Below are 22,056 nucleotides of genomic sequence, written 5' to 3'. Positions count from 1 at the left end.
CCTACCTTGTTTACTGAACAGCTGTCAAACGTGGACTTTTACAAAAAAAAATAATCAGAATATTGCGAGCATTCCACAAAAGAAAGAAAGATTCACAAAGTAAGAAGCGACAAGATAAGACAAAAAACCAAGATCACTGATGCAATTGCACGGATACTGACAGCAGGTGAACTACAGAAATTGCTCGTTGCAAAAGTGGACATCAGGAAAACAAAATGTAGGAAGACCAATAACTTGGGTAGACTGATGATTTTTTTTATATATAATCCCTTATAAAATTCACACAGTCTTCCTTTATTTATTTACGGTGTGTGTGGATGATACAGGTACTGTACTCAATAACTTTTGTTTTGTATTAATTTACATTTACTTTTTTGACTTACTCGTGTAAGGTAGGTCAAAAAAAATGGCGACGTATATTTTGCGAAATTGAAAAAAAAAACACCGAAATTTGTTGCTTTTTTGTTGCTAATTACTTGCTAAAAAATTAATTTTTTTGCTCTAACCAATCGCAAAAAATCGGCAATAACGCTAACTTTACATTAAGATAGCGTGGGAATCACTGAATGTAGACTGATCAATCAAGCAAATAGGGGTCAATTTGTTGCTAAAAGATGCTAAGAAGAAAAAAAATAAAAAATAAAAATTGTTTTTTTTTTAACTATGCCAAAAACAAAATAATCGGCCACGCTAGCTTAACTAACGATTTTTCCGTGGAAAAACTATGATGAAAATTTGTTGCTGTTCATACTGCAGCTTGCTTTAGCAGAAACAGTCAGGAACAAAATAAAAACCGGAGGTCAATAGAAGTTGGAGATCGGTTTACAAAAAAAACCGGTCACGCTTGCTTAACTAACGATTTTTTCGCGGAAAAACTAAAATGAAAATTTGTTGCTCCTCACAGTGCAGCTTGTTTTAGCAGGGAGAGTCAGCAAAAAAATAAAAACTGGTACAGGCGGGGAGGGTCGACTTTTATTTTGGTTTTTCTTGAAAACTGTGTATTACGTTGTAATAAGAGTGATAGCACTATAATCGTGGACCAAAGCTCTATCAACTACAATTCATTAAAATTGGTTAGGTTAGATTATAATAGTTAAAACAACGCACGAGCCGAGCGTAGCTTGCCCCGGCAGCGGCCGGCGAGTGCCAGAACCAAATAGTAGGCGTTTCCCCCCATTACCAAATCAGGGAGGGGGAGGGTAGACTTTTAAATTGGTTTTTCTTGAAAACTGTGTATTACGTTGTAATGTAAAGTTAGCGTTATTGCCGATTTTTTTCGATTAGTTGCAAAAAAATTAATTTTTTAGCAACTAATTAGCAACAAAAAAGCAACAAATTTCGGTGTTTTTTTTTCAATTTCGCTAATTCCTTTTATCTCAAAATAATTCCCACGCTATCTTAATGTAAAGTTAGCGTTATTGCCGATTTTTTCGATCGGTTAGAGCAAAAAAATTATTTTTTTAGCAACAAAAAAGTAACAAATTTCGGTGTTTTTTTTTTTCAATTTCGCTATTTTTTCAAACCTGTGTAAGGTAACTATTTGACGTTTGAGTATGTTTGTTACATCACTTTACATATTATATTGAAATGATTTGGAAATCGATGAAACTATAAATCTTTAATTAACTTCTCATTAGCTGAACCCTTTACGAAGTCGCAGTAGATTAAATAAGAATTTTTTTTTGGACATTCACAAGTATCATTTCCGTGATCTACATAAATAATGTGATTTTGATTTGATCTGACATAGTCACAGGACACAATCAGCAGGAAAATAATGAATGTAGAAAGCTCTTGACAGACAGCTGTGGATGATTGGAGACGGCCATCACCCAATCTAGTACATATCTTAAAAATCCCAGAAAATATCAATTATATTAACAACGTTACTTAGCAAATATATACTAAAAAAAACTAACAAAATCTGAAACGTACAATTATAGAGATTTGGAATAAAAACATCACTAAAATAATCTTAGAATAGTATACGTCTCGACAGAGCCTCTTGCTGTGAGGCAACGCATGACAACAGGCCAGGTACATTACTTTAGTGTGCATGTCAGCTACGTCTCACACTGTGATAAGACAGTGACCTAGTTTTAGAGTGCGTTTGTTGCTGAAAATAGAGGCTTACAGTTCCAAACTATTTTATACCACGCTTCCACAGTTTTTGAGTGTATTTAGAGGTATTAATTATCGAAGTTAACAACATCTGAAACATACATGCTTAGGTTAAGGATTGTTCAACTAGATACCGCACTACCTAAGAGCAATAGCTTTTTTATTACGGCAACATTATATTGTAGTGTGTATTGGCTATTTGTAAGGTTTGCTTGCGTGCGTGGCATCTTCACACTCAATGGCATCTTTCAAATTGTGTAACATACGCTTCGTGTTATTATTCTACATTAAAATTAATAAAATACAATATATTTTCTGATGATATGTGATCCCAGTGTCTTTCTTATTTCTTGTAGTATTATTTTTACAAAATCTTACTACGCAACCTGGCGTTTTAGTATTTATTAGGCCTAGACTGCGGTCTAGGCATGGTGCGCCATGGTTATAGCACAGCGGTTTTTAACCGAGTTTGTGAAACCAGAAAATGAATACAAGCGCCGCAAAATTTGTCATTAACTTAGTGGGTAATCAAGCGGTTTTTTGCCTAGTATTCGACCGACACGAAGAATTGTCGTATTCACGCGCCATTGAAATAATTTCGTCAACCGAGTTGGAGTCTTTTTCAAACGCAGAGCACCAAAGTTTATCCCAGAATCCCAATATTCAATCCACGAAGGTGATGTAGGTCGCACGTTGTGCAAAATTTTATTGAAGCAGCCTTCTGACATCCTGAAAAATCTATCTGGGTTTCTGTTAAAATTTTATTGTATGCAATATGTGCAAAATTTTCATTGACGTCTTTTTTTCTGATTTTTAGTATCTAAGCAAATAAAGCTCTTTTGAAATCCATCTTTAAACTGTGAAAATCGCGGTCGGTTTGGCGTTTTATAATCGTGGTGTGTGCGTCTCGAGCGGTTTCGCGGTTAACTACACTCTGGAAAAAACCATAGCCGTAGCGGCCTAAGCCTTTGCAAAGTTTAACAGAACATGTGGCACATCAACGTCACATTGCTCGAGACTGGCTAGTAGACTAGTAGTATTATATGCCGCACTTTGCAAATACCAATACTTCGTCTAAGCGCGGGTACATGTTTAAAAGATATGTAATAAAAAAAACAATAATATCATAATAAATAATTCGTCAGTTCTCTGACAGGCTTTTGTCAAATGTCGTTTGATGTAAAGTTTAACAAAGAGTTTTTATAAATATCTTTATCGTGGTACATCTTTTTGATATTTTCGGAGATCAGCTAGTCTAGTTTGAGTTTGTATGAGTGGCGAACACAATAGTTAAATTCTGGACGTGGTGTTACTAGGACCCAATCAGGACTAGCCAAATAGCCACCCTCTGCAAATAATAATAATAATAGTAGTCTAGTTTTTTATCGCATAGCTGAGCCGCTTAGATGCTGATTACAGGCTGTTCCAACAACGATAGAATGACATTATCAACTGAATGAAAAATCAGCCGATGAAATACATAAGCTCCAATCAAACTTGATAATTGCAGGTCATCTAGAAGATTTTTTTTTAATAATATTTATTTAAAATACAATATAGTTATAGCTTACAATATAATAACACACACTTAAACTTTAGGAAGCTTATCTGTGTGTGACTGTGAAGCCGCTTAAAATTAAATTACATAATATTTAAAAAGAAAAGAACAATTATTTTCAATTTATACAGTTATTATAAGATTTATTTTAAACAAAGTAGTATAGAAATCAATAAAATGCAAAATAAAAAATAATTATCCACTAAATATTAGTAATTACAAATTAGTTGTCTACTTAGCTTACCGCAGATAAGATTATATTAATGAAGGATTTTGTAAAAAGCACTTTTTTAACGATGACTTTTATTTATTTTTATTTATATATATAATTTTTGAATTTCTAAGGGAGTCTCGTTTAAGTATAGAGGAGTTGGTGCCCCGGGCCTGAAGTGAATAACTCTTTGATAAGCGCCCGTACCAACGGACCGCATGAACGAAATCCCATGTCCCTCTGATCCAAAGACCTATTACCAAGTAAAGATTAGTGATAATTATTAATGTTCTGAATATAAATAAAACTGAATTGCAGTATAGACTATCAAAATAACAGCTTTCTACTAAACAAATATTACAACATTATAATTATATTCGATTGTTTTTTCAATTCTACGACCCATTATCATTCCTCAACAGCTTTATTTCATTAACAATAAATCTGTAGAGTTCAACTTATGTTAGTTTGTTCATCAGGTAACTATCGCAATGGATCAAGGTTTCCAGGTGGACGTTGTGAATACCGATGATTCTTAATATTTTGATAAAATCTGTCATCTAATATTAATTCGAAAAATTCAAGAACTCGGTATACATGGCGACCTCCTCCGCTGGCTTACTTCAAACCTCGGGACTAAAGCCAGGCGGTTACAATTGAAGGAGAAATTGAAACAAGAGAAACGGCTATCTCAGAAGTCTGAAGATAAATAAGGGAACTACGTGAATGAATTTTTCGATGATGATTTTGTGTTAGAAGATTGTGTGTGTTTAAGTTACAGGTTACTACTACTAAAAGCTCTGCGTTTTACTAAAGGCTCTACGATCGTGCCTGCTACTTCTGGTGTTCCTCAAGGATCTCATCTTGGACCCCTTCTATTTCATCTAAACATTAGTGACATCATTGCAGTTGCAAACATTCTTCAATTCTTCTCTATTCTGATGATATGAAGATATATAAAACAATACGTACGTAATCCTTCTGATTGTAACTAAATACCGGATACTTTGAATGAATTGTGCAAATATTGCAATGATAATCTCTTACAGCTTAATATTAAAAAAAAAGTTACGTCATATAATTTTCCCGCAAAAAATTAATATTAAATTCAAGTGCACTTTAAATGAGAATCTTGTTGGACGGGTTTTATGGTTGAGAGATTTGGGCGTTCACCATGACTCTCTGTTACTCAACACTATACATATGTGACTGCAAGAGCCTATCGAATGCTTGGTTTTGTTCTTAGAGTTAGTAAAGATTTTAAAGATATTCGTACACCGAGCCGAATTCAAGTATAGATACTTGAATTCGGCTCGGTGAATTCTCATTGCAAAGTCCATATTCAAGAAATAGAGAAATTTCAAACATAATTATTAAAGCATTGAAAATTTAGGTGTTCCGCTATCGATCAATTTGTTACTTATTTATCTAATCTCTCTGGAAAAACGTCGTAAGGTAAAAGACCAAACATTTCTGCTAAGATTACTTCATAATTTAATTGACTCTCCAATAAGAAGAAGTTCTTATTTGCCTTAAATTCTAATATCCACGACAATCTTCGCAAATTAAATCTTTATTTAACTTACATACTACACGCACTCAATATGCACTAAACGCTTTTATTCATCATTCTTGTGTATTATACAACAAATAATACTGTTCAATTGATTACTTTTCATGTTCGTTACAGAAGTTGAACAAATTAAGTAAATGTCTTAGTTTAAATTATTCTTATTTGTATTAAATTATATTGTCTTCTTGTTAACTAATTTTTTTAAGTAATTATTACTTAAATCATTCTTAATTATTTTATTTTATTGTGGAAACTTTTATTGTTCAATGATTTATATTTTATGTTTTGCTTTTAAGTGTATTAAGTTGTAGGTACTGTTGGTTTACATAAATAAATAAAATTATTAATTGTTACTTATAACGAAGAACAAACATTAGAAGAACTTTCATTAACAGATGATATAATATCACATGAATAAAAATCTTTCTTTTTTAACGAAATAGGAATCCGCTCATAAATAAACCAAACAACATGACAAGAAACATTTCAGCTGATTGAATCATATCAAAACACAAGTCAGTATATTACTTAAATACTGAAATTTCTGAAAGGCGACATCTAGAGGAAGTTCCCCACATATCTATCATAGCACCGGGCAGTCTGTGTGTGCTACTGAAAATAAGGTTGGTATGGTTCAGCATTTCAGTCAGGCCAGTTAGTTTACATGAACTCAGATGTCATGATCACATTGTTGGCTTTTTTACGAGGCGCTATAAGAATTTATTGCAAACTAGTGAGTATGTGTTGCCTAGAATTTTTCAGTATCGCTTCTCGGCCTTTTGGCTAAGATCAAAGTGTAGTATCTGTTCTTTTCAGCTTAATATCTGAAAGTTCCCGCATTGCGGGACCAGTATATTAAACTGATTTTTGTAAAATGACGGGGTGTTAGGGGCTCGCTCCACTCCTGTCACGGGTCGGCCCGGCATTGCAGTGCCGCCGGGATTGGCCCATATAATAAATTAAAATATCATAATATTGATCATATAGTACATATTGTTATAGTACATCATACTATCATAGTAATTCGCCAAATATGTAGTTGGTTTTGTTATATGGAGTGAAATAAAAAAAAAAATGCATTTACATGAGTGAATGACGTTTTTTGATGTATTTGAATTAGAATACAAGATATATGGCTCACATTTTTAATTTATAAAAAAAATAAACAACAGTGATCATCAATTATTTCAGAATATATACTATACAATTCAGGTTACTTGAAATATATATTATTAGAGAGAAGACACATAGTTCACACATCATATTATACTGCTAAGCTAATCTTGCTCATAATTGCCTGCATCGATAAATATTTTTGATGCTTATTTATGTTATAACAGCTATGATAAGCTCATAAAAATAATTGCTTGTTATGTATTAGTTGTAGGAGGGTTATTTGAAATATTGAAAAGCTTAATTACGTTGTTTCGTACAAGCAAACTTTTTTATATTTACGTATCGTAACGGAGTTGAAGAAACGTAAAATGCGAGGTTACCAATCTTTCCTGCCAACTAGTCACCTGGCAATAAAATAAAGCAGCGAAATAATATTGAAACGCAATCTGTGTTATTCATAACTTTTATGTAGTCATTTGTAATTAATAATTTATCGTATTAGTATATAGTACGTCTTGTTCATTGCGAAACAGGCCTATTATCAACTCATTTTTATTAATGATATCAAATCAAATTTATATAAATAAAATGATAGAGGTTTTCATTTGTATAACGGAATTATAACTGCATTGATAATTTATACGTCTAGATAGAGTCTCTTGTTGTTAGACAACAACTTAATTAATGGAGAGAATAAAAAAAAATCATTAACAAAAAAATATTCAGAAGATTACGTGTTTATAGACAGAGTGAATAAAGTCCGCATAGCCCCGCGGACTCTATAAATCTACTAAAACTATTTAAACAAATTAATCGTTTTAAAATTATTTTCTACAATATTAATTAAGAGTAAATAAAACGTAGGAATTTAGATTTTTTAGGCCCTAGTTAGAAAATTGTGGAATGTGATGCGATAGAGATTGTAAATTTAAATTTATACAACGTGAGCAGACAGGAAGTTAAAGGTAGCTTCAAGTAAAAGCTCTACGTGCGTGCCTGGTACGTCTGGTGTTCGTCAAGGATCTCATTTTAGACCCCTTCTCTTTCATCTATACATTAGTGACATCATTGCATCATGCGTATTTAATCATTCTTCAAATCTTCTCATTGCAGATAATATGAAGATACATAAAACAATACGTACGTAATCCTTCTGATTGTAACTGTAATGAAATGTGCAAATATTGCAATGATAATCTCTTACAGCTTAATATTAAAAAAAGTAACGTAATATCATTTTCCCGCAAAAAAATAATATTATTAAATTCAAGTGCACTTTAAATGAAAATCTTGTTGGACGGGTTTTATGGTTGAGAGATTAAGGCGTTCACCATGACTCTCCGTTACTCAACACTATAGATATGTGATTGCAAAAGCCTATAGAATGCTTTCTTAGAGTTAGTAAAGATTTTAAACATATTACCACCCTGATTCTTCTTTTTAATGCATTTATTCGTTCTATACTTGAATTTGGCTCGGTGAATTCTCATTACATAAAAGGCATAAAAAGGCATATAAGGTATTTATTTTCTCAAAATTGATTATTGATAACTACCGCTTAGAATACAAATGGTGCTCTGAGAGAGAAGAAGCGGCACAAGAAACTCTCCCAGCATTCTTTTTTTGCGCTCTTTTCAATAAAAACTTACAATATTATACAGTCATTTCTATTGCTACAAAATAATCACAATCTAGTCCCAGGCTGTCCAATCATTTAGATATTCAGCTGTGGAGTAATAGGATTTACGACAGAGCCATTTTTTTATAAAACATTAAAAATTATTTATACATAATGCCTGAACAGTGGCTGGGACTTACTTTTACTTTATTATAAAAGTGAATACATTTACCCTTAAAGCTATTATGTATCTTATGCAGTCTACTAGAATTAGTTACAAGCAATCCCTTATTTCTAGTGTTTTAATAATGAAAATCACTATTAAGAGCAAAAAGGTGACGATTTTTGCGAACGTATATTAAATTTTTATAAATGTACTGACAATGAACAGTCACAATATTTATTTCTTTAAATTTTTCAGTGAGAGACTGTCTATTACCAAGCTGATATATAGCACGAATAGCTCTCTTTTGCAGAGCAAACACTATATCAATGTCAGCAGCATGACCCATAGTAAAATACCGTACGTCATGATGCTGTGAAAATAACTGAAGTACACTACTATAGCTATAGCAACATTCTTGTTCTCTCTAATCTTTATAACGGCATATGCCGCAGAGCTGAGTTTATCTGCTGGATGGGCAATATATGGACCCCACTGAAGCTTTTTATCTAACGTGATATCCGAGAAGACCTTAGTGTACACAAGTTCCAATCTCTAGTCATTTATAAGTACGTTGGTTTGCACCTCCGCTGTGTTTGGTGTAATGAACCGTAAACACTTTGTTTTTTTACTGTTTAAGTGCAGATTATTCGTCTGAAACCAACGCACTATCTTTGAGAGTGCATAAGAAAGTCCACATTCAAGAAATATAAAAATTTAAAAAAAAAATCTTAAAGCATTATAAATTTAGGTGTTCCGCTATCGATCAATGTGTTCCTAACATAATCTCTCTGGAAAAACGTCGTAAGGTAAGAGACCAAACATTTCTGCCAAGATAACTTCATAATTTAATTGACTCTCCAATAAGAAGAAGTTCTTATTTGCCTTAAATTCTGATATCCAAGGCAATCTTCGCAAATTAAATCTTTATTTAACTTACATACTACACACACTCAAAATGCACTAAACGCTTTTTTTCATCATTCTTGTGTATTATACAACAAATAATACTGTTCAATTGATTACTTTTCATGTTCGTTACAGAAGTTGAACAAATTAAGTAAATGTCTTAGTTTAAATTATTCTTATTTGTATTAAATTATATTGTCTTCTTGTTAATTAAATTTTTTGAGTAATTATTACTTAAATCATTCTTAATTATTTTATTTAATTGTGGAAACTTTAATTGTTCAATGATTTATATTTTATGTTTTGCTTTTAAGTTGTAGGTACTGTTGGTTTACCAAAATAAATAAAATTATTAATTGTAACTAATAACGAAGAACAAACATTAGAAGAACTTTCATTAACAGATGATATAATATCACGTGAATGAAAATCTTTCTTTTTTAACGAAATAGGATTCCGCTCATAAATAAACCAAACAACATGACAAGAAACATTTCAGCTGATTGAATCATATCAAAACACAAGTCAGTATATTACTTAAATACTGAAATTTCTGAAAGGCGACATCTAGAGGAAGTTCCCCACATATCTATCATAGCACCGGGCAGTCTGTGTGTGCTACTGAAAATAAGGTTGGTATGGTTCAGCATTTCAGTCAGACCAGTTAGTTTACATGAATGCCCTCAGATGTCAGGATCACATTGTTGGCTTTTTTACGAGGCGCTATAAGAATTTATTGCAAACTAGTGAGTATGTGTTGCCTAGAATTTTTCAGTATCGCTTCTCGGCCTTTTGGCTAAGATCAAAGTGTAGTATCTGTTCTTTTCAGCTTAATATCTGAAAGTTCCCGCATTGCGGGACCAGTATATTAAACTGATTTTTGTAAAATGACGGGGTGTTAGGGGCTCGCTCCACTCCTGTCACGGGTCGGCCCGGCATTGCAGTGCCGCCGGGATTGGCCCATATAATAAATTAAAATATCATGTTTTATACGACTATTCCGTTACTTAAATTAATAACTTTCTAACTAATAACTAATGTAAATGTAATCTTTTGTAAATGTGAAAGTGTAATAAATAATTTTAAGTTATTAAAAATATTATATTAAGTGATAATTATTAATAATTGGTGATCATCAATCATTAATATGTACTATAATTATATATTAACCTAAAAAGGCTATTACAATCTATACACGAAGAAAGTAGTAATGGATAGTGTCCATGGAAAGTAGTAGGGTCCTTTTTTGTTTACTGTACAGCTGTCAAACGCGGACTTTTACAAAAAAATAAAATAAACAGAAAATTGCGAGCATTGCACAAAAGAAAGAAAGATTCACAAAGTAAGAAGCGACAAGATAAAACACCAAGATCACTGATGCAATTGCACGGATACTGACAGGAGGTGAACTACAGAAATTGCTCGTTGCAAAAGTGGACATCAGGAAAACAAAATGTAGGAAGACCAATAACTTGGGTAGACTGATGATTTTTATTATATATAATCCCTTATATAATTCTCACAGTCTTCCTTTATTTATTTACGGTGTGTGTGGATGATACAGGTACTGTACTCAATAACTTTTGTTTTGTATTAATTAACATTTACTTTTTTGACTTACTCGTGTAAGGCATTGACTATTTGACATTTGAGTATGTTAGCAGCATCACTTTTCATATTATATTGAAATTGAAATGATTTGTAAATCGATGAAAATATAAATCATGAATTAAAAGAGTTGCAGTGAGTTTCTTGCTATTTCTTCTCATGAGCTCAACTCTTTACGAAGTCGCAGTAGATTCAATAAGAATTTTTTTTTGACATCCACAACTATCATTTCCGTGACCTACATGAATAAAGTGATTTTGATTTGATTTGACATAGTCACAGGACACAATCAGTAGGAAAATAATGAATGTAGAAAGCTCTTGACAGACAGCTGTGGATGATTGGAGACGGCCATCACCCAATCTAGTACATATCTCAAAAATCCCAAAAAATATCAATTAAATTACGTTACCTTAATTAAGCAAATATATTCTAAAAAAACTAACAACATCTGAAACGTACAATTATAGAGATTTGGAATAAAAACACCACTAAAATAATCTTAGAATAGTATACGTCTCGACAGAGCCTCTTGCTGTGAGGCAACGCATGACAACAGGCCAGGTACATTACTTTAGTGTGCATGTCAGCTACGTCTCACACTGTGATAAGACAGTGACCTAGTTTAAGAGTGCGTGCGTTGCTGAAAATAGAGGCTTACAGTTCCACACAATTTTATACGACGCTTCCACAGCTTTTGAGTGTATTTAGAGGTATTAATTATCTAAGTTAACAACATCTGAAACATGCTTAGGTTAAGAATTATACAACTAGATACCGCACTACCTAAGAGCAATAGCTTTTTTATTACGGCAACATTATATTGTAATGTGTATTGGCTATTTGTAAAGTTTGCTTGCGTGCGTGGCATCTTCACACTCAATGGCATCTTTCAAATTGTGTAACATACGCTTCGTGTAATTATTCTTCATTAAAATTAATAAAATACAATATATTTTCAGATGATATGTGATCCCAGTGTCTTTCTTATTTCTTGTAGTATTATTTTTACAAAATCTTACTACGCAACCTGGCGTTTTAGTATTTATTAGGCCTAGACCGCACCACGGTTAAACCACAGCGGTTTTTAACCGTGTGATTTTATGAAACAAGAAAATGAATACAAGCGCCGCATAATTTGTCATTAACTTTGTGGGTAATCGAGCGGTTTTTTGCCTAGTGTTCGGCCGACACGAAGAATTGTCGTGTTCACGCGCTATTGAAATAATTTCGTCAACCGAGTTGGAGTCACTTTCAAACGCAGAGCACCAAAGTTTATCCCAGAATCCCAATATTCAGTCCACGAAGGTGATGTAGGTCGCACGTTGTGCAAAATTTTATTGAAGCAGCCTTCTGACATCCTGAAAAATCTATCTGGGTTTCTCTTAAAATTTTATTGTATGCAATATTTGCAAAATTTTCATTGACGTCTTTTTTCTGATTTTTAGTATCTAACCAAATAAAGCTCTTTTGAAATCCATCTTTAAACTGTGAAAATCGCGGTCGGTTTGGCGTTTTATAATCGTGGTGTGTGCGTCTCGAGCGGTTTCGCAGTTAACTACACTCGGGAAAAAACCGTAGCCGTAGTGGCCTAAGCCTTTGCAAAGTTTAACAGAACATGTGGCACATTGCTCGAGACTGGCTAGTAGACTAGTAGTATTATATGCCGCACTTTGCAAATACCAATACTTCATCTAAGCGCGGGTACATGTTAAAAAGATATGTAATAAAAAAAACAATAATATCATAATAAATAATTCGTCAGTTCTCTGACAGGCTTTTGTCAAATGTCATTTGATGTAAAGTTTAACAAAGAGTTTTTATAAATATCTTTATCGTGGTATATCTTTTTGATATTTTCGAAAATCAGCTAGTCTAGTTTGAGTTTGTATGAGTGGCGAACACAATAGTTAAATTCTGGACGTGGTGTTACTAGGACCCAATCAGGACTAGCCAAATAGCCACCCTCTGCAAATAATAATAATAATAGTAGTCTAGTTTTTTATCGCATAGCTGAAACGCTTTGATGCTGATTACAGGCTGTTCCAACAACGATAGAATGACATTATCAACTGAATGAAAAATCAGCCGATGAAATACATAAGCTCCAATCAAACTTGATAATTGCAGGTCATCTGGAAGATTTTTTTTTTAATAATATTTATTTAAAATACAATATAGTTATAGCTTACAATATAATAACACACACTTAAACTTTAGGAAGCTTATCTTAACTGTGAAGCCGCTTAAAATTAAATTACATAATATTTAAAAAGAAAAGAACAATTATTTTCAATTAATACAGTTATTACAAGATGTTATTTTAAACAAAGTAGTATAGAAATCAATAAAATGCAAAATAAAAAATAATTATCAACTAAATGTTAGTAATTACAAATTAGTTGTCTACTTAGCTTACCGCAGCTAAGATTATATTAATGAAGGATTTTGTAAAAAGCACTTTTTTAACGATGACTTATATTTATTTTTATTTATATATATAATTTTTGAATCTCTAAGGGAGTCTCGTTTAAGTATAGAGGAGTTGGTGCCCCGGGCCTGAAGTGAATAACTCTTTGATAAGCGCCCGTACCAACGGACCGCATGAACGAAATCCCATGTCTCCACCGATCCAAAGACCTATTACCAAGTAAAGATTTGTGATAATTATTAATGTTCTGAATATAAATAAAACTGAATTGAAGTAAAGACTATCAAAATAACAGCTTTCTACTAAACGAAAATTTCAAAATTATAATTATATTCGATGGTTTTTTCAATTCTACGACCCATTATCATTCCTCAACAGCATGGTTTCATTAACAATAGATCTGTGGAGTTCAACTTATGTTAGTTTGTTCATCAGGTAACTATTGCAATGGATCAAAGTTTCCAGGTGGACGTTGTGTATACCGATGATTCTAAATATTTTGATAAAATCTGTCATCTTATATTAATTCGAAAAATTCAAGAACTCGGTATACATGGCGACCTCCTCCGCTGGCTTACTTCAAACCTCGGGACTATAGCCAGAGAGATTACAATTGAAGGAGAAATTGAAACAAGAGAAACGGCTATCTCAGAAGTCTGAAGATAAATAAGGGAACTACGTGAATGAATTTTTCGATGATGATTTTGTGTTAGAAGATTGTGTGTGTTTAAGTTACAGGTTACTTCTACTAAAAGCTCTGCGTTCTACTAAAGGCTCTACGATCGTGCCTGCTACTTCTGGTGTTCCTCAAGGATCTCATCTTGGACCCCTTCTATTTCATCTAAACATTAGTGACATCATTGCAGTATTTAAACATTCTTCAATTCTTCTCTATTCTGATGATATGAAGATATATAAAACAATACGTACGTAATCCTTCTGATTGTAACTAAATACCGGATACTTTGAATGAATTGTGTAAATATTGCAATGATAATCTCTTACAGCTTAATATTAAAAAAAAGTTACGTCATATCATTTTCCCGCAAAAAATTAATATTAAATTCAAGTGCACTTTAAATGAGAATCTTGTTGGACGGGTTTTTTGGTTGAGAGATTTGGGCGTTCACCATGACTCTCTGTTACTCAACATTATAGATATGTGACTGCAAAAGCCTATCGAATGCTTGGTTTTGTTCTTAGAGTTAGTAAAGATTTTAAACATATTCGTACACCGAGCCGAATTCAAGTATAGATACTTGAATTCGGCTCGGTGAATTCTCATTGCAAAGTCCATATTCAAGAAATAGAGAAATTTCAAACATAATTATTAAAGCATTGAAAATTTAGGTGTTCCGCTATCGATCAATTTGTTACTTATTTATCTAATCTCTCTGGAAAAACGTCGTAAGGTAAAAGACCAAACATTTCTGCTAAGATTACTTCATAATTTAATTGACTCTCCAATAAGAAGAAGTTCTTATTTGCCTTAAATTCTGATATCCACGACAATCTTCGCAAATTAAATCTTTATTTAACTTACATACTACACGCACTCAATATGCACTAAACGCTTTTATTCATCATTCTTGTATATTATACAACAAATAATACTGTTCAATTGATTACTTTTCATGTTCGTTACAGAAGTTGAACAAATTAAGTAAATGTCTTAGTTTAAATTATTCTTATTTGTGTTAAATTATATTGTCTTCTTGTTAACTAAATTTTTTAAGTAATTATGACTTAAATCATTCTTAATTATTTTATTTTATTGTGGAAACTTTTATTGTTCAATGATTTATATTTTATGTTTTGCTTTTAAGTGTATTAAGTTGTAGGTACTGTTGGTTTACAAAAATAAATAAAATTATTAATTGTAACTAATAACGAAGAACAAACATAGAAGAACTTTCATTAACAGATGATATAATATCACATGTATAAAAATCTTTCTTTTTTTTATCGAAATAGGAATCCGCTCATAAATAAACCAAACAACATGACAAGAAACATTTCAGCTGATTGAATCATATCAAAACACAAGTCAGTATATTACTTAAAAACTGAAATTTTTGAAAGGCGACATCTAGAGGAAGTTCCCCACATATCTATCATAGCACCGGGCAGTCTGTGTGTGCTACTGAAAATAAGGTTGGTATGGTTCAGCATTTCAGTCAGGCCAGTTAGTTTACATGAATGCCCTCAGATGTCAGGATTACATTGTTGGCGTTTTTACTAGGCGCTATATGAATTTATTGCAAACTAGTGAGTATGTGTTGCCTAGAATTTTTCAGTATCGCTTCTCGGCCTTTTGGCTAAGATCAAAGTGTAGTATCTGTTCTTTTCAGCTTAATATCTGAAAGTTCCCGCATTGCGGGACCAGTATATTAAACTGATTTTTGTAAAATGACGGGGTGTTAGGGGCTCGCCCCACTCCTGTCACGGGTCGGCCCGGCATTGCAGTGCCGCCGGGATTGGCCCATATAATAAATTAAAATATCATGTTTTATACGAGTATTCCGTTACTTAAATTAATAACTTTCTAACTAATAACTAATGTAAATGTAATCTTTTGTAAATGTGAAAGTGTAATAAATAATTTTAAGTTATTAAAAATATTATATTAAGTGATAATTATTAATAATTGGTGATCATCAATCATTAATATGTACTATAATTATATATTAACCTAAAAAGGCTATTACAATCTATACACGAAGAAAGTAGTAATGGATAGTGTCCATGGAAAGTAGTAGGGTCCTTTTTTGTTTACTGTACAGCTGTCAAACGCGGACTTTTACAAAAAAAAAATAAACAGAAAATTGTGAGCATTGCACAAAAGAATGAAAGATTCACAAAGTAAGAAGCGACAAGATAAGAAAAAACACCAAGATCACTGATGCAATTGCACGGATACTGACAGGAGGTGAACTACAGAAATTGCTCGTTGCAAAAGTGGACATCAGGAAAACAAAATGTAGGAAGACCAATAACTTGGGTAGACTGATGATTCTTATTATATATAATCCCTTATAAAATTCTCACAGTCTTCCTTTATTTATTTACGGTGTGTGTGGATGATACAGGTACTGTACTCAATAACTTTTGTTTTGTATTAATTTACATTTACTTTTTTGACTTACTCGTGTAAGGCATTGACTATTTGACATTTGAGTATGTTAGCAGCATCACTTTTCATATTATATTGAAATTGAAATGATTTGTAAATCGATGAAACTATAAATCCTGAATTAAAAGAGAGGCAATGAGTTTCTAGCTACTTCTTCTCATTAGCTCAACGCTTTACGAAGTCGCAGTAGATTCAATAAGATTTTTTTTTTGACATTCACAAGTATCATTTCCGTGACCTACATGAATAAAGTAATTTTGATTTAATCTGACATAGTCACAGGACACAATCAGTAGGAAAATAATGAATGTAGAAAGCTCTTGACAGACAGCTGTGGATGATTGGAGACGGCCATCACCCAATCTAGTACATATCTCAAGAATCCCAAAAAATATCAATTAAATTAACAACCTTAATTAAGCTTATTAATATATACTAAAAAAGACTAACAACATCTGAAGCGTACAATTATAGAGATTTGGAATAAAAACATCACTAAAATAATCTCAGAAAAGTATACGTCTCGATAGAGTCTCTTGCTGTGAGGCAACGCATGACAACAGGCCAAGTTCATTACTTTAGTGTGCATGTCAGCTACGTCTTACTCTTATGATAAGTCAGTGACCTAGTTTTAGAGTGCGTTTGTTGCTGAAAATAGAGGCTTACAGTTCCACGCTATTTTATTCTACGCTTTCATAGCTTTTGAGTGTATTTAGACGTACGTAAGTTAACAACATCTGAAACGTCCATGCTTATAATTAATTGTTAAGGATTGGTCAACTAGATACCGCACTACCTAAGAGCAATAGCTTTTTTATTACGGCAACTTTATATTGTATTGTGTATTGGCTTTTTGTAAAGTTTGCTTGCGTGCGTGGCATCTTCACACTCAATGGCATCTTTCAAATTTTGTAACATACGCTTTGTGTTATTTTACATTAAAATTAATAAAATACAATATATTTTCTGATGATATGTGATCCCAGTGTCTTTCTTATTTCTTGTAGTATTATTTTTACAAAATCTTACTACGCAACCCGGCATTTTAGGTTCAATTATTTGGCCTAGACTGCACCACGGTTAAACCACAGCGGCTTTTAACCGAGTTTGTGAAACCAGAAAATGAATACAAGCGCCGCAAAATTTGTCATTAACTTAGTGGGTAATCGAGCGGTTTTTTGCCTAGTGTTCGGCCGACACGAAGAATTGTCGTGTTCACGCGCTATTGAAATAATTTCGTCAACCGAGTTGGAGTCACTTTCAAACGCAGAGTACCAAAGTTTATCCCAGAATCCCAATATTCAATCCACGAAGGTGATGTAGTCGCACGTTGTGCAAAATTTAATTGAAGCAGCTTACTGACATCGGATAGTAATTGAAAAATATATCTGGGTTTCTCTTAAAATTTTATATTTCTTATGAAAGAGACCACTACTGACTACTCAACAGCTAGTTTGTAGATGGACCCAATATTTGCAAAATTTTCGTTGACATCTTTTTTTTATCTTCAAACTGTGAAAATCACGGTCGGTTTCGCGTTTTATATTTATCTCGTGGTGTGTGCCATAGAAATTTTAATAATATTAAGATTTCTATGGGTTTCGCGGTTAACCACACTCGCGAAAAAACCATAGCCGTAGCGGCCTAAGCCTTAGCAAAGTTTAACAGAACATGTGGCACGCCGACGTAACATTGTTCAAGACTGGCTCGAGTACGCCTACTTGGGAGTAGTATATATATATGCCGCACTTTGCAAATACGCCTGCGGTATTTTGGAGCGCAGCGGACACCAATTCTTAATCTTAAGCGTCATGATTAAAAGATATGTAATAAAAAATAATAATATTATAATAAATAATTCGTCAGTTCTCTGACAGGCTTTTGTCAAATGTCGTTTGATGTAAAGCTTAACAAAGAGTTTTTAAAAATATCTTTATCGTGGTATATCTTTTTGATATTTTCGGAGATCAGCTAGTCTAGTTTGAGTTTGTATGAGTGGCGAACACAATAGTTACATTCTGGACGTGGTGTTACTAGGACCCAATCAGGACTAGCCATATAGCCACCCTCTGCAAATAATAATGATAGTAGTCTTGTTTTTTATCGCATAGCTGAACCGCTTAGATGCTGATTACAGGCTGTTCCAACAACGATAGAATGACATTATCAACTGAATGAAAAATCAGCCGATGAAATACATAAGCTCCAATCAAACTTGATAATTGCAGGTCATCTGGAAGATTTTTTTTTAATAATATTTATTTAAAATACAATATAGTTATAGCTTTCAATATAATAACACACACTTAAACTTTAGGAAGCTTATCTGTGTGTGACTGTTAAGCCGCTTAAAATTAAATTACATAATATTTAAAAGAAAAGAACAATTATTTTCAATTAATACAGTTATTACAAGATGTTATTTTAAACAAAGTAGTATAGAAATCAATAAAATGCAAAATAAAATATAATTATCAACTAAATGTTAGTAATTACAAATTAGTTGTCTACTTAGCTTACCGCAGATAAGATTATATTAATGAAGGATTTTGTAAAAAGCACTTTTTTAACGATGACTTTTATTTATTTTTATTTATATATATAATTTTTGAATCTCTAAGGGAGTCTCGTTTAAGTATAGAGGAGTTGGTGCCCCCGGCCCTGAAGTGAATAACTCTTTCATAAGCGCCCGTACCAACGGACCGCGTGAACGAAATCCCATGTCTCCACCGATCCAAAGACCCATTACCAAGTAAAGATCAGTGATAATTATTAATGTTCTGAATATAAATAAAACTGAATTGAAGTAAAGACTATCAAAATAAACAGCTTTCTACTAAACGAATATTTCAACATTATAATTATATTCGATGGTTTTTTCAATTCTACGACCCATTATCATTTCTCAACAGCATGGTTTCATTAACAATAGATCTGTGGAGTTCAACTTATGTTAGTTTGTTCATCAGGTAACTATTGCAATGGATCAAGGTTTCCAGGTGGACGTTGTGTATACCGATGATTCTAAAATTTTGATAAAATCTGTCATCTAATATTAATTCGAAAAATTCAAGAACTCCGTATACATGGCGACCTCCTCCGCTGGCTTACTTCAAACCTCGGGACTAAAGCCAGGCGGTTACAATTGAAGGAGAAATTGAAACAAGAGAAACGGCTATCTCAGAAGTCTGAAGATAAATAAGGGAACTACGTGAATGAATTTTTCGATGATGATTTCGTGTTAGAAGATTGTGTGTGTTAAAGTTACAGGTTACTTCTACTAAAAGCTCTGTGTTCTAAAGGCTCTACGATCGTGCCTGCTACTTCTGGTGTTCCTCAAGGATCTCATCTTGGACCCCTTCTATTTCATCTAAACATTAGTGACATCATTGCAGTATTTAAACATTCTTCAATTCTTCTCTATTCTGATGATATGAAGATATATAAAACAATACGTACGTAATCATTCTGATTGTAACTAAATACCGGATACTTTGAATGAATTGTGTAAATATTGCAATGATAATCTCTTACAGCTTAATATTAAAAAAAAGTTACGTCATATCATTTTCCCGCAAAAAATTAATATTAAATTCAAGTGCACTTTAAATGAGAATCTTGTTGGACGGGTTTTATGGTTGAGAGATTTGGGCGTTCTCCATGACTCTCTGTTACTCAACACTATAGATATGTGACTGCAAAAGCCTATCGAATGCTTGGTTTTGTTCTTAGAGTTAGTAAAGATTTTAAACATATTCGTACACCGAGCCGAATTCAAGTATAGATACTTGAATTCGGCTCGGTGAATTCTCATTGCAAAGTCCATATCAAGAAATAGAGAAATTTCAAACATAATTATTAAAGCATTGAAAATTTAGGTGTTCCGCTATTGATCAATATGTTACTTATTTATCTAATCTCTCTGGAAAAACGTCGTAAGGTAAAAGACCAAACATTTCTGCTAAGTAATCTAATTAAATTATGAAGTAATCTTCATAATTTAATTGACTCTCCAATAAGAAGAAGTTCTTATTTGCCTTAAATTCTGATATCCACGACAATCTTCGCAAATTAAATCTTTATTTAACTTACATACTACACGCACTCAATATGCACTAAACACTTTTATTCATCATTCTTGTGTATTATACAACAAATAATACTGTTCAATTGATTACTTTTCATGTTCGTTACAGAAGTTGAACAAATTAAGTAAATGTCTTAGTTTAAATTATTCTTATTTGTATTAAATTATATTGTCTTCTTGTTACTTAAATTTTTTAAGTAATTATTACTTAAATCATTCTTAATTATTTTATTTTATTGTGGAAACTTTTATTGTTCAATGATTTATATTTTATGTTTTGCTTTGAAGTGTATTAAGTTGTAGGTACTGTTGGTTTACAAAAATGAATAAAATTATTAATTGTAACTAATAACGAAGAACAATCATTAGAAGAACTTTCATTAACAGATGATATAATATCACGTGAATAAAAATCTTTCTTTTTTAACGAAATAGGAATCCGCTCATAAATAAACCAAACAACATGACAAGAAACATTTCAGCTGATTGAATCATATCAAAACACAAGTCAGTATATTACTTAAATTTCTGAAAGGCGAGATCTAGAGGAAGTTCCCCACATATCTATCATAGCACCGGGCAGTCTGTGTGTGCTACTGAAAATAAGGTTGGTATGGTTCAGCATTTCAGTCAGGCCAGTTAGTTTACATGAATGCCCTCAGATGTCAGGATCACATTGTTGGCTTTTTTACGAGGCGCTATAAGAATTTATTGCAAACTAGTGAGTATGTGTTGCCTAGCATTTTTCAGTATCGCTTCTCGGCCTTTTGGCTAAGATCAAAGTGTAGTATCTGTTCTTTTCAGCTTAATATCTGAAAGTTCCCGCATTGCGGGAACAGTATATTAAACTGATTTTTGTAAAATGACGGGGTGTTAGGGGCTCGCTCCACTCCTGTCACGGGTCGGCCCGGCATTGCAGTGCCGCCGGGATTGGCCCATATAATAAATTAAAATATCATGTTATATACGAGTATTCCGTTACTTAAATTAATAACTTTCTAACTAATAACTAATGTAAATGTAATCTTTTGTAAATGTGAAAGTGTAATAAATAATTTTAAGTTATTAAAAATATTATATTAAGTGATAATTATTAATAATTGGTGATCATCAATCATTAATATGTACTATAATTATATATTAACCTAAAAAGGCTATTACAATCTATACATGAAGAAAGTAGTAATGGATAGTGTCCATGGAAAGTAGTAGGGTCCTTTTTTGTTTACTGTACAGCTGTCAAACGCGGACTTTTACAAAAAAATAAAATAAACAGAAAATTGCGAGCATTGCACAAAAGAAAGAAAGATTCACAAAGTAAGAAGTGACAAGATCACTGATGCAATTGCACGGATACTGACAGGAGGTGAACTACAAAAATTGCTTGTTGCAAAAGTGGACATCAGGAAAACAAAATGTAGGAAGACCAATAACTTGGGTAGACTGATGATTTTTATTATATATAATCCCTTATAAAATTCTCACAGTCTTCCTTTATTTATTTACGGTGTGTGTGGATACTGTACTC

At 32.6% G+C, this 22,056-nt stretch overlaps 4 non-coding genes across 4 annotated transcripts; all 4 read left to right on the top strand.

The window, feature by feature from the left end:
* The first annotated feature begins 6,226 nt into the window (after positions 1–6,226).
* LOC126970370 (U2 spliceosomal RNA) lies at positions 6,227–6,419 on the top strand. The gene has a single exon (XR_007730621.1). It is a non-coding gene; the product is annotated as a U2 spliceosomal RNA (small nuclear RNA).
* A 3,626-nt stretch (positions 6,420–10,045) lies between these two features.
* LOC126970369 (U2 spliceosomal RNA) lies at positions 10,046–10,238 on the top strand. The gene has a single exon (XR_007730620.1). It is a non-coding gene; the product is annotated as a U2 spliceosomal RNA (small nuclear RNA).
* Positions 10,239–15,606: 5,368 nt separating this feature from the next.
* On the top strand, positions 15,607–15,799 carry LOC126970386 (U2 spliceosomal RNA). The gene has a single exon (XR_007730636.1). It is a non-coding gene; the product is annotated as a U2 spliceosomal RNA (small nuclear RNA).
* Positions 15,800–21,279: 5,480 nt separating this feature from the next.
* LOC126970377 (U2 spliceosomal RNA) lies at positions 21,280–21,472 on the top strand. The gene has a single exon (XR_007730628.1). It is a non-coding gene; the product is annotated as a U2 spliceosomal RNA (small nuclear RNA).
* Positions 21,473–22,056: the final 584 nt, after the last annotated feature.

The sequence above is a fragment of the Leptidea sinapis genome, chromosome 20, assembly GCF_905404315.1.
Source record: "Leptidea sinapis chromosome 20, ilLepSina1.1, whole genome shotgun sequence".
NCBI lineage: Eukaryota > Metazoa > Arthropoda > Insecta > Lepidoptera > Pieridae > Leptidea > Leptidea sinapis.
The sequence above is the reverse complement of the archived record's forward strand: the minus strand, read 5'-3'. Positions and strand labels throughout refer to the sequence as shown.